We start from the raw sequence: 13,643 nt of genomic DNA on the forward strand, positions 1-13,643 counted from the left end.
GAAGATAATTTTTTAAAAATTATTATAGTTATCAACAGAATATTATGAGATACATTAACTTACACTGCTTGTGCAAAAATCAATCTTATGTTATTATTTAATGTCACAAAAAAACCATAGCTATAAGTAATACATGCACACACAAACACTAAACACACACATAGATTTCTCTGTGTAGATAGATTTCTCTTTCTCAAATATAACCCATATGTATATTAATTACCTTCCCCTCTTCTTTGTCTTTATATGTGTGTGTGTGTGTGTGTGTGTGTTTAATCACTAAGGGAAAGAGGAAGAACATCTCTGGAAAGACTAATAAATTCAAGTTTTATCTCATACTACTTCCTCTAGCTGGAGTCATCTTCACCTGATTTCTTTTGCATGTATATGCATATATACACAAACATACCCATCAAACACATAATTATATTTTTAATAACATTGGGAGAAAGCAAAATTATACATCCAAACTATCAAGAGATCATTCCCCTAGAGAGAGAAATAGGAGTAAGAGATGAGTACATTTTTAAAAATTTTAGCACATGGGATAATTGCCAACTTTAATTTTTAATAAAATATGACATTTATAAGGTGTCCTCCATTTAGTATACACAATAAATGGGATGTAGCTTAAGATCTCAGGACTGTAATTTTTTTTAAAAATTATTGGAGACAAAACTGTTGTATTTCATACAAAAAGACTTGAACTAAATCTTAAAGAAAATTAGAAGAGGCAGGGCTTAAGAATGTCACTGCTAAAGGTAAGGGAGAGGCGGACAATGGCTAACAGCCAAGACAGAGAGCATCAGCTTGTGTAGATGGAAATGGAGAGGCTCACTCTGCAACCTGGCAGTTGGCCCTTTCTTCAGACTGGAATGAAACATCTCACAGAAGGGTGGAATAGAGACTATCCCTTTGAAACTTGGTGCAATATCAATGTGCTTTGGGTCAACCACAGGTTTCAAGGTAAAATGCTGAGTAGGAGTAAAAACAGCTCCATGCGGGCCAGGCCTTCTCCAGCACACTCTTTTTCCTAAAAATGACACATAAATTAAAGAGTTGTTCAATTCTATTTCTAATATATCACAAAAGGAAGCATAAATAAATATGGAATGAGTAAATACATAAACAAACAAATTAATAAAAGACAAATTAATCTATGGCTTCTATTTACACCAAAATCTGGTTTGCTTCATTTCCTCAGAAAATATTTCAGTGTACATTCTCTATTAAATCTGTTCTGTACACCCATGTCAGGATCACTTTCCTGAGGCTTGCCAATAATATCTCTCTACACACACACTCACCCATCCCAAATAACATGAGCTACACACTATATTTTTCCATCTACTTCCAATTTAAGACTCAACAACAGATTTATTTCTCCTCATCTGGATTCCTAAAACTAATCTTGACCTTATCATGTCTCTGTTTCTAACAATATTCCAAGAGTTTACTGTTGCCAAGTATAAAAAGAAATGTCACAAACTTGACACAAATATTATTAACCATTCTCTAATCCCCAGACACACTAGCTATTTCAAGTGTTATGAGTATCCAGTCATTCCTCCAACTGAAATATTGGTTCCCTCAGCTCTTCCTGCTGAGATTCTCTACATCCTTCTAGATCCACCACAAGTGTCACTTGTTCTATACAAACTTCTTTGATCTATTCAGGGGGATATAATTCACTCTCTTGCTGGTTTTCCACAAGACTCATACATACTTCTAATAAAAAATGTTTCACATGAAATTATAATTATTCCTGTGTCCCACACACTGGAATATAAGCTCATAAAGTAAAGGCAAAAGGAGAAGGGATGTGACAGAGGATGAGATGGTTAGATAGTATCACCAACTCAATGGACATGAATTTGAGCAAACTCCAGGAGACAGTGGAGGACAGAGGGCCTGGTGTGCTGCCATCCATGGGGTTGCAAAGAGTCGAACACGCCTTAGCAACTGAACAGCAACAACAAAGTAAAGCCTTAAGTCTTGTAATGATACTACAGTGCCAGGACAAAGCAGTCCTACAAATCCCATAAACTGGGCAGAAATCTTAAGCCAGTTTGTTATAAAACTACGGACCCAAAATTCAGGAAGTAGATAAGGAAAAGATTAGCAGGGTCTAGTTTTGAGGTCAAATTCTGGGCATTGTTCATAATCTTGGGACCAAGCAACAAGGGTTCCTTGAAACCTGTTTTCCTGGATGTTCAATGAGGAGTGAACCTCCTATTTCTATCCCTATTTCAATTCCTTCTGTAGGAAAGGCCCTTCACCCTCTACTTTCTACCCTTCTCCTTCAAACTGTGCTGAACACTTTCCATTTCTCCATCTTTCCAGATCCATACTGTGCTTGTTTTTTGTTTACACTTACTGTGTGTTTAGGAAGTTGATTTCTATGGACTGCATAACCCCAGTAGTTAGTTCCCTTCTTCACTGTGAATAAACTCAAAGGATTAGACACTGAGAAGGTTAGAGTATGCCCTCCCTCAGTCCCAGCCTGTCAGGCCACAGTTTCAGCAGTGGCTGTATTCTCCAACCTATAGATCCATCTCCTGTTGAGGCATCCATTCTCTCTTTGCTGAAGATCTGCTTGGGTTCCAGCAACACCCTCCTTCTCCCAGTCCTTCCGACATAGGATGGGAACATTGTCCTGCTGATGCTCATCCTTGAGTACTTGACCACTTCTTGCTACTTCACTTAATAATGTCCACACCTCTGAAAATAGTCTCTTCATTAAGCTGCCTTTAATGAAACTTTTTTAGTACCCTGCCTCTTTCTTTCAAAGTCCTCCCCCAAATTAAAGGAAGATACTAAAATATTTCTTCCAACAAGAAAATTTCTCTTGTGCTCCAACTACTCTGTCCTCTGCCCTGCCCTCAAAATGTAAGATTTAGGAGCTCCTCTCTCTGGGTTTCCACAGAAGCCTTTTGAATAGCTTTTGTCTCTCTGGAGTATCATCACCTGTTAACTCGCATTCCTCTTTCTTAGAGGAGAGCTGTCCCTTATTCACATTTCTATCCCTGGACCTGAGTGAGCATGGGTCTACTACATATAAGGTCCTCAGAGACATTTATTGAGTGAATGGCATCTCTGGAGACGGGAGAAAAGTCTCAATGGAGCTAGACTTCTACAAGGAGCCCTTAAGATTGTCAGAGGTGGGTGAGAGGGCAGAACTCAGTGAGTGCAGCTTCCAATCCAATCAGAAATTATGTGCACCTTGGGAGTGGTGCCTCTGGCCTCATGAAAATGACAATTTGTCCAGCTCAGAGTTGCCTCCATACAAAGCCCTTCCTCCTCTCATTTGACCTCTGATGTACAGACAGAAATGAAGCATGCTTGCCTGCTGAAAAAGCCATGAAGTGGTCAGTCTTCTTAAAGTTGCCACTTTCATCCAGGAAGTGACCAGGATCAAACTGCCCTAGGTTGGGAATCGTGCAGGACAGAAGTTAGAGATGTTAATATGACTGTGCCCTGAGATAAAGAGAAACACAATAACTAGATTATAAAAAAACATCATGGAATTTGAAAAAATGCCTTATCTAATCCTTTTATAAATGAGGTTGCTGAGGCACATACATATTTTATTCTCTCCATGTCAAAGAACAAATTAATGAACAAGCCTAACAGGTCTTAAGTCATATAATGCCAAATAAATTATATAAATGATTTATGATTCAATCATATAAATCAAAGTGCCAGTCCAGGGCACTGTTAAGTGATTCCAACGCTAATCATCTTCAGCTTGTAGCCTACCAACAGCACTTGCTCTTCCAAAAACTAAGGCAGGTGCTTTGTTCTTAACAAATAAATTGGAGCGTTGTTTAAAAGTGCTGATGTCACTAAAAATTCAGTTCATTCACTGGAACCAAATATAGGGTCCTCTCCAAATATGATCTGATTGGCCATATTCTTGAAAACTATTCAGTTTCCCTCTAAGATGAGAAACTAATTAAGTATCCCTCTTACTTCTATGTTTTTTCAATGTAATTGTTGCATATGCTGTGGAAACAGGAAGGAATTTCTGGGTTCTAGTAAGGTTTTCATAAACTCAGAGATATACTACATAATGATTTGAAGCTCAGTTTTTATCATCAATCAAGTATTTCTCTCTTAAATTAAGGTTTATGACCACAGGTACGTTGTTTAGCATTTCCATGCCCTTTACAAAAAGTTTTCCAACCTTGCTTTAAAGCAAAACTTATAACATTCATGGTATGTTCATAATATACAAAATATACATCTGATAACTTTAGCAGAAAGGAAGTGGAACAAGTTAAATAGCCATATACAACTGCAGTGTTCTTGTATTTTAAACAAAATTTAATACTATTAATTTTAAGACTGTAAATACTTAAGGATGCAAATTGTAACCTCAGGGGTTTTCCAGGTGGCGTAAGTGGTAAAGAACCTGCCTGCCAATGCAGGAGACACAGAAGATGTGGGTTCAGTCACTGGGTCAGGAAGATCTCCTGGAGGAGGGCATGGATTGCAGTGGAGGAGGGCAATCCACTCTGGTATTCTTGCCTGGAGAATTTCATGGACAGAGAAGCCTGGCAGGCTGCAGCCCATAAGGTCGCAGAAGCAACTTAACACATGCAAATATACTGTGATCTCAAGAGAAACCACTAAAAAAAAAAAAAATAGTTCGATGCCAATAGAAATTTACAATAACACAAAAACTTAAACTATTCCAGAAGAAGGAAGAAAGGGAGAAATGAAGGAATACAAAGGAGGACAAACAAAAGCAATTATTTAAATATATAATTATTCCAAGAATAATAAAACAATGAAGGAGGAGGAGTGGAATATAAACTGAGTGAACAAGTGGGACAAAAATGATAGATTTCTAGAAATAAAGCACCTGTTGATAATTATATTAAATTTTAATGAAGTAGGCATTCCCACTTAAAAGTCAGAATGCACTTAACAGACATACAAGGAAGAGTCCATCCAAAATCAACAGAACATGTTCTTCTAAGCACAGATGAAAGATTCTCCAGGATAGATCATATGATAGGGTACAAAAAAGGTATTAATAAATTAAGAAGATTGAAATCATATCAAGTATCTTTTCAAACCAAAATAGTATAAATCAAGAAATCAATTACAAGAAGAAAACTGGAAAATTCACGAAGATGTGGAGATTAAACAATGTGCTATTGAACAATCGATGATCCAAAGAAAAATCAGAAGAGAATAATAAAGTACATTGAGACAAACAAAAATGTAAACACAGCATATCAAAATCCATGAGATTCAGGAAAAGCAGTTCTAAGATGAAAGTTCATAGTGAGGAGAGGTCCTAAGATGGTGGAGGAATAGGACGGGGAGACCACTTTCTCCCACAAATTCATCGAAAGATCATTTGAATGCTGAGCAAGTTCCACAAAACAACTTCTGAACGCTAGCAGAGGACACCAGGCACCCAGAAAGACAGCCCATTATCTTCTAAAGGAGGTAGGATAAAATATAAAAGATTAAAAGAGAGACAAAAGAGTTAGGGACCAAGACCCATTCTGGGAGGGAGTCATAAAAGAGAAGTTTCCAAACACCAGGAAACCCTGTCACCGGTGGGTCTGTGGGGAGTTTTGGAATCTCAGAGGGCAACATAACTGGGAGGAAAAATAAATAAATTTAAAAAATCCACAGATTACACACCTGATGGCAACTCACAGCAGAGAAGTAGCCCAGATGCTGGTGTCTGCCACCAGCAAGTGGGGGCTGAACAGGGAGGTGGGGGCGGCATTGCTTAGGGTAGGGATCTGGCCTGAATGCCCTGAGGACAATCTGAGGGAGCTAATGTGAGATAGCAACCCAAACAGTGGGATAGCCAGAGAGAGAAAAAAAAGAGAGAGAGAGAACTTTCCTATGAAAAGCTCTAAGCTAAGACACTGCCAACCCGCTCACAGAACCAAGGACTGAGCGAATACCAGAGGAGAGCTAGCCGGCTGCAGATCGGCCCATCCCCCGCTGGAAGCAGAGAGGCAGGCGAGCGATAGCCAGAGCTGGAAACCGGCAATCTCGGACCCAGAGAAGGCATCTTCTACAAAACTGTGAGCAGGCTCCCAGTTGCTAACCAAGTCTTCCTGGGATCCTAGATGGTTGACATCCACTGGGAGGGGCACAGCCAGAGATCAGCTTCCCAGAGGAGACACTCAGCACACCTGAGACAGCGCTCCTGCTGTGCGCCCAGGAAACCGAGCGGCCAGGACTGGGGAAGTGAGAAGACGCACCGCCCCACCGAGGAGAGTGCGCTCGCCAGGCACCTGGTCACCTGAGCTGCTCAGACCTGGGAAGGGCACAGAACGCAGGCCCAACTGAGTCTGCACCGTTATGGAGTACCCGAGAACCTGAATCTGAGCGGCTTAAACCTGGGAAGTGCACGAAACCCAAGGTCCGCTTTAGACAGTTTCCCTGCAGAGCAACCTGGAGCCTGAGCTGTGTAGACTGGGAAAGCACACACACCCTGAGCGGGGGCAAACCCATTGTGGCCCAGACGCTGCGAGCGCTCCCCACACACGCCAGTGATACTTGTTTGCAGTGTTCCTCCCTCCCCACAGCACGACTGAACAAGTGAGCCTAAACAAGTGACCACCTCCACCCCCTTGTGTCAGGGCAGAAATTAGACACTGAAGAGACGTGCAAACAGAAGAAGCCAAAATAAACAGAGGGAACCTCTTTGGAAGTGACAGGTGCAACAGATTAAACCCTGTATTTGGCACCATCTACATGGGAAGGGGTCTATAGACCTTGAGAAGTATAAGCTGGAACAAGGAACTATCTGAAACTGAACTGACCCCACACAGCCCTCAACAGCTCCAGAGAAATTCCTAGATATATTTTTACTATTATCAATTTTAGAGTTTTTAATTTTTAAGTCCTTTATTACTGCTTTAATTTTCATTTTTATAACCATTACCTTTCAAAAAAGGCATTTTTAAAGCAAATTTCATACATATTTTAATAATTTTGTGATTGTGTGTGTGTGTGTGTTTTTAACCGGTTTCATTCACTTTATTATTCTCTTTATAAAATTATGTGGTGGCTACAGTTGGGGCCTGGGTCCTCTGCACGGAGACTCTGGTGTGGGTCTTCACAAGATGTTCAGTAAATTCCTGATGTGGAGACTTGGTGAACACCGTCTCTTTCCAGAGGTCAGGGGTGAGATAACTGTAGGTCTTGGAAATGGCATCAAAAATGGCCTTGGCGAAGTTGCCCAGGGTGGTGGTGTAGCCCCTGGCAGAGGTGTAGCAGTCGTCGATGCTGGCCATCATCAGCAGTTTCTTGGGCACAGGGGCGGAGACGATGCCAGTGCCTCTGGGGGCAGGGATGAGGCACACCAGCACGGAGCCGCAGCGTCCAGTCACCTTGCAAGGAACTGTGTGGGGCTTGCCGATCTTGTTCCCCCAGTAGCCTCTTCACACGGGGACGATGGACAGCTTGGCCAGGATGATGGCCCCACGGATGGCAGTGGCTACTTCCTTGGAGCACTAGACACCCAGACCGACATGTCCTTTGTAATCCCCGATGGCAACAAATGCCTTGAACCTGGTCCGCTGGCCAGAACAGGTCTGCTTTTGCACGGGCATGATCTTCAAAACTTCATCCTCGAGGGACGCTCCCAGGAAAAAGTCAATAATCTCAGACCTTGATGGGCAGAGAGAAAAGGTAGATCTCCTCCAGGGACTTGATTTTCATGTCCTTGACCAGGCGGCCCAGCTTGGTAATGGGGAGCCACTGCTTGTCCTCGGCCTTGCCTCCGCGAGCTCCGCAGCCTCTGCCCCTGCCACGACCCCGGCCCCGGACGCCACTACCGAAGCCTCCGTGGAAGCCATCGCGGCCTCCCATTCCAGGGCTCCCCGGACCTGCGGGCCCTTCCGCAGCACCGGCGTCATCCGCCATTTGGTGTTTTCACCAAGAAGCGTGTTTTGATTTTTTAATATTGTACTTTTGAGAGTCTAATGTCTATTCTAGATTTTTAATCTTTGCTTTTTGGTATTAATTATCAATTTTGTACCTTTAAGAATCAAATCTTCAGTACTCCTTTTTACTTAGGAGTGTGATTACTGGCTTGATTGCCCTCTCCACCTGTTGACTCTCCTTTTTCTCCCCTAAGTCACCTCTATCTCCTCCCTCCCCCTTCTCTTCTCTACCCAACTCTGTGAATTGCTTTGGGTATTCTGGGCTGTGGTGAACACTTAGGGAACTGAATACTGGCTAGATCTGTCTCTCTCCTTTTGACCCCTCCTCTTCTCCTCCTGGCCACCTCTATCTCCTTCCTCCTTCTTCTCTTCTCTATGTAACTTTGTGAACCTCTCTGGGTGTTCCAGGCTGTGGAGAGCACATAGGGATTTGATTACTGGCTAGATTTCTCTCTCCCTTTTTGATTCCCCCTCTTCTCCTCCTGGTCACCTTTATCTCCCTCCTCCCTCCTCTCTTCTCCATGTAACTCAGCGAACAATTCTAGGTGTCCCTCACTGTGGAGAATGTTTTCTCCATTAACCTAGATGTTTTATCATTGGTGCTGTATGGATAGAGAAGTCTTGAGGCTACTGCAAGAATAAGACTGAAAACCAGAAAAAAAGAGGCTTAAATCTCAAACCTGAGAACAACAGAGAACTCCTGACTCCAGGAAACATTAATCAATAAGAGCTCATCCAAAAGCCTCCATACCTGCACTGAAACCAAGCTCCACCCAAGAACCAGTAAGTTCCAGAGCAAGACATACCACCCAAATTCTCCAGCAATGTAGGAACATAGCCCTGAGCTTTAATATACAGGCTGGTCAAAGTCACAGCAAACCCAGAGACATCTCAAAACTCACTACTGGACACTTCATTGCACTCCAAAGAGAAGAAATCCAGCTCCACCCACCAGAACACCAACACAAGCTTCCCTAACCAGGAAACCTTGACAAGCCACTTGTTTATTCCCACCCCACCCCCCCCACCCCACCCCCCACCCCCACCCCCACCCCCCCGCACAGGGAGGAACCTCCACAAAAGAGGAACCACAAACTGCCAGAATACAGAAAGACCACCACAAACACAGCAACCTAAACAAGATGAAAAGGCAGAGAAATACTCAGCAGGTAAAGGAACATGATAAATGCCCACCAAACCACACAAAAGAGGAGGAGATAGGGAGTCTACCTGAAAAAGAATTTAGAATGATGATACTAAAAATGATCCAAAAATCTTAAAAACAAAATGGAGTTACAGATAAATAACCTGAAGACAAGGACTGAGAAGATACAAGAAATGTTTAACAAGGACCTAAAGAAATAAAAAAGAGTCAATGAATAATGAATAATGCAATAAATGAGATAAAAAACATTCTGGAGGGTACCAACAGTAGAATAACAGAGGCAGAAGATAGGATAAGTGAGGTGGAAGATAGAATGGTGGAAATAAATAAAGCAGAGAGGAAAAAAGAATTAAAAGAAATGAGGACAAACTTAGAGACCTCTGGGACAATGCAAATGCCCCAACATTCAAATCATAAGAGCCCCAAAAGAAGAAGACAAAAAGAAAAGCCATGAGAAAAAACTTGAGGAAATAATAGTTGAAAACTTCCCTAAAATGGGGAAGGAAATAACCACCCAAGTCCAAGAAATCCAGAGAGTCCAAAACAGGATAAACCCAAGGTAAAACACCCCAAGACACATATTAATCAAATTAACAAAGATCAAACACAAAGAACAAATATTAATAGCAGAAAGGGGAAAACAACAAATAACACACAAGGGGATTCCCATAAGGATAACACCTGATCTTTCAATAGAAACCCTCCAGGCCATAAGGGAATGGCAGGGCATACTTAAAGTGATGAAACAGAAAAACCTAAAACACAGATTACTGTACCCAGGAAGGATCTCATTCAAATATCAAGGAGAAATAAAAAACTTTACAGACAACCAAAAGCTCAGAGAATTCAGCACCACCAAATCAGTGCTTCAACAAATGCTAAAAGATCTTCTCTAGACAGGAAACAGAGAAAAGGCATAAAGGCATAAAGGCATAAAAACATAAACTTGAACCCCAAACAACAAAGTAAATGGCAATGGGATCATAATTATCAATAATTACCTTAAATGTAAATGGGTTGAATGCCCCAACCAAAAGACAAAGACTGGCTGAATGGATACAAAAACAAGACCCCTATATATGCTGTCTACAAGAGAACCACCTCAAAACAAGGCATACATACAGACTGAAAGTGAAGGGCTGAAAAAAGATATTTCATGCAAATGGAGACCCAAAGAAAGCAGGAGTAGCAATATTAATATAAGACAAAATAGACTTTGAAATAAAGGCTGTGTAAAGAGACAAAGAAGGACACTACATAATGATCAAAGGATCAATACAAGAAGAAGATATAACAATTATATATGCACCCAACATAGGAGCACTGTAATATGTAAGGCAAATGCTAACAAGTATGAAAGGGGAAATTAACAGTAACACAATAATAGTGGGAGACTTTAATACCCCACTCACACCTATGGATAGATCAACTAAACAGAAAATTAGCAAGGAAACACAAACTTTAAATGATACAATGGACCAGTTAGACCTAATTGATATCTATAGGACATTTCATCCCAAAACAATGAATTTCACCTTTTTCTCAAGTGCACACAGAACCGTCTCCAGGATAGATCACATCCTGGGCCATAAATCTAGCCTTGGTAAATTCAAAAAAATTGAAATCATTCCAAGCAACTTTTCTGATCACAATGCATTAAGATTAGATGTAAACTACAGGGGGGGGAGGAACTATTAAAAATTCCAACATATGGAGGCTAAACAACACACTTCTGAATAGCTAACAAATCATAGAAGAAATTTAAAAAGAAATCAAAATATGCATAGAAACAAATGCAAATGAAAACACAACCCGAAACCTATGGGACACTATAAAAGCAGAACTTAGAGGAAGGTTCACAGCAATACAGGCTTACCTCAAGAAACAAGAAAAAAGTCAAATAAATAACCTAATTCTATACCTAAAGCAACTAGAAAAGGAAGAAATCAAGAACCCCAGGGTTAGTAGAAGGAAAGAAATCTTAAAAATAAGGGCAGATATAAATGCAAAAGAAACAAAAGAGACCATAGCAAAAAGCAACAAAGCCAAAAGCTGGTTCTTTGAGAAGATAAATAAAATAGACAAACCATTAGCCAGACTCATCAAAAAACAAAGGGAGAAGAATCAAATCAATAAAATTAGAAATGAAAATGGAGAAATCACAACAGACAACACAGAAATACAAAGGAGCATAAGAGACTACTATCAGCAACTATATGCCAATAAAATGGACAACTTGGAAGAAATGGACAAATTCTTAGAAGAGTATAACTTTCAAACCTGAACCAGGAAGAAATAGAAAATCTTAATAGGCCCATCACAAGCATGGAAATCAAAACTGTAATCAGAAATCTCCCAGCAAACTAAAGCCCAGGACCAGATGGCTTCACAGATGTAATTCTACCAAAAATTTAGAGAAGAGCTAACACCTATCATATTCAAACTCTTCCTGAAAGTTGCAGAGGAAGGTGAACTTCCAAACTCATTCTATGAGGCCACCATCACCCTTATACCAAAACCTGACAAAGATGCCACAAAAAAAGAAACCTACAGGCCAATATCACTGATGAACATAGATGCAAAAATCCTTAACAAAATTCTAGCAAACAGAATCCAACAACATATTAAAAAGATCATCATGACCAAGTGGGCTTTGTCCCAGGGACTCAAGGATTCTTCAATATCCACAAATCAATCAATGTAATACAGCACACTAACAAATTAAAAGATAAACACTATATGATTATCTCAATAGATGCAAAGAAAGCCTTTGACAAAATTCAACATCCATTTATGATAAAAACCCTCCAGAAAGCAGAAACAGAAGGAACATACCTCAACCTAATAAAATCCATATATGACAAACCCACAGCAAACATTATCCTCAATGGTGAAAAATTGAAAGCATTTCCCCTAAAGTCAGGAACAAGACAAGGGTGTCCATTCTCACCATGTCCATGGATTGGAAGAATCAATATAGTGAAAATGAGTATACTACCCACAGCAATCTATAGATTCAATGCAATCCCTATCAAGCTACCAACGGTATTCTTCATAGAACTAGAACAAATAATTTCATAATTTGTACGGAAATGCAGAAAACCTTGAATAGCCAAAGCAATCTTGAGAAAGAAGAATGGAACTGGAGGAATAAACCTGCCTGACTTCAGGCTCTACCACAAAGCTGCAGTCATCAAGACAGTATGGTACTGGCACAAAGACAGAAATATAGATCAATAGAATAGAATAGAAAGCCCAGAGATAAATCCATGCACCTATGGACACCTTATCTTTGACAAAGGAGGCAAGACTATACAATGGAGAAAAGACAATCTCTTTAACAAGTGGTGCTGGGAAAACTGGTCTACCACTTGTAAAAGAATTAAACTAGAACACTTTCTAACACCATACACAAAAATAAATTCAAAATAGATTAAAGATCTAAATGTAAGACCAGAAACTATAAAACTCTTAGAGGAAAATGTAGGCAAAACACTCTCCAACATAAATCAAAGCAGGATCCGCTATGACCCACCTTCCAGTGTATTGGAAATAAAAGCAAAAATAAACAAATGGGACCTAATGAAACTTAAAAACTTTTGAACAACAAAGGAAACTATAAGCAAGGTGAAAAGACAGCCTTCAGAATGGGAGAAAATAATAGCAAATTAAGCAACTGATAAAGAATTCATATCAAAAATATACAAGCAACCCCTGAAACTCAATTCCGGAAAAATAAATGATCCAATCAAAAAATAGGCCAAAGAACTAAACAGACATTTCTCCAAAGAAGACATACAGATGGCTAACAAACACATGAAAAGATGCTCAACATTACTCATTATCAGAGAAATGCAAATCAAAACCACAATGAGGCACCATTACATGCCAGTCAGGATGGCTGCTATCCAAAAGTCTACAAACAATAAATGCTGGAGAGGGTGTGGAGAAAGGGGAACCCTCTTACACTGTTGGTGGGAATGCAAACTAGTACAGCCACTATGGAGAACAGTGTGGAGATTCCTTAAGAAACTGGAAATCGAACTGCCATATGACCCAGCAATCCCACTGCTGGGCATACACACCAAGGAAACCAGAATTGAAAGAGACACATGTGCCCAAATGTTCATCACAGCACAGTTTATAATATCCAGGACATGGAAGCAACCTAGATGTCCATCGGCAGATGAATGGATAAGAAAGCTGTGGTACATATACACAATGAAATATCACTCGGCCATTATTAAGAATACATTTGAATCAGTTCTAATGAGGTGGATGAAACTGGAGCCTATTATACAGAGCAAAGTAAGTCAGAAAGAAAAACACCAGTACAGTGTATTTACGCATATATATGGAATTTAGAAAGATGGCAGCCATGACCCTATATGCAAGATAGCAAAAGAGACACAGATGTACAGAACAGACTGTTGGACTCTGTGGGAGAAGGCGAGGGAGGGATGATTTGAGAGAATAGTATTGAAACATATGTATCATCATATGTGAAACAGATCGACAGTCCGGGTTCAATGCATGAGACAGGGTGCTCA

The 13,643-nt window shown here is 40.3% G+C and overlaps 2 pseudogenes; both read right to left on the reverse strand.

Annotated features, from left to right (window-relative positions):
• Positions 1-412: 412 nt before the first annotated feature.
• The window catches only part of LOC110151484 (cytochrome P450 2C21-like), a 36,789-nt pseudogene continuing 23,558 nt past the window's right edge, over positions 413-13,643 (reverse strand).
• LOC110151483 (small ribosomal subunit protein uS5 pseudogene) lies at positions 6,999-7,923 on the reverse strand (annotated as a pseudogene).

This window comes from Odocoileus virginianus, chromosome 7 (genome assembly GCF_023699985.2).
Source record: "Odocoileus virginianus isolate 20LAN1187 ecotype Illinois chromosome 7, Ovbor_1.2, whole genome shotgun sequence".
NCBI lineage: Eukaryota > Metazoa > Chordata > Mammalia > Artiodactyla > Cervidae > Odocoileus > Odocoileus virginianus.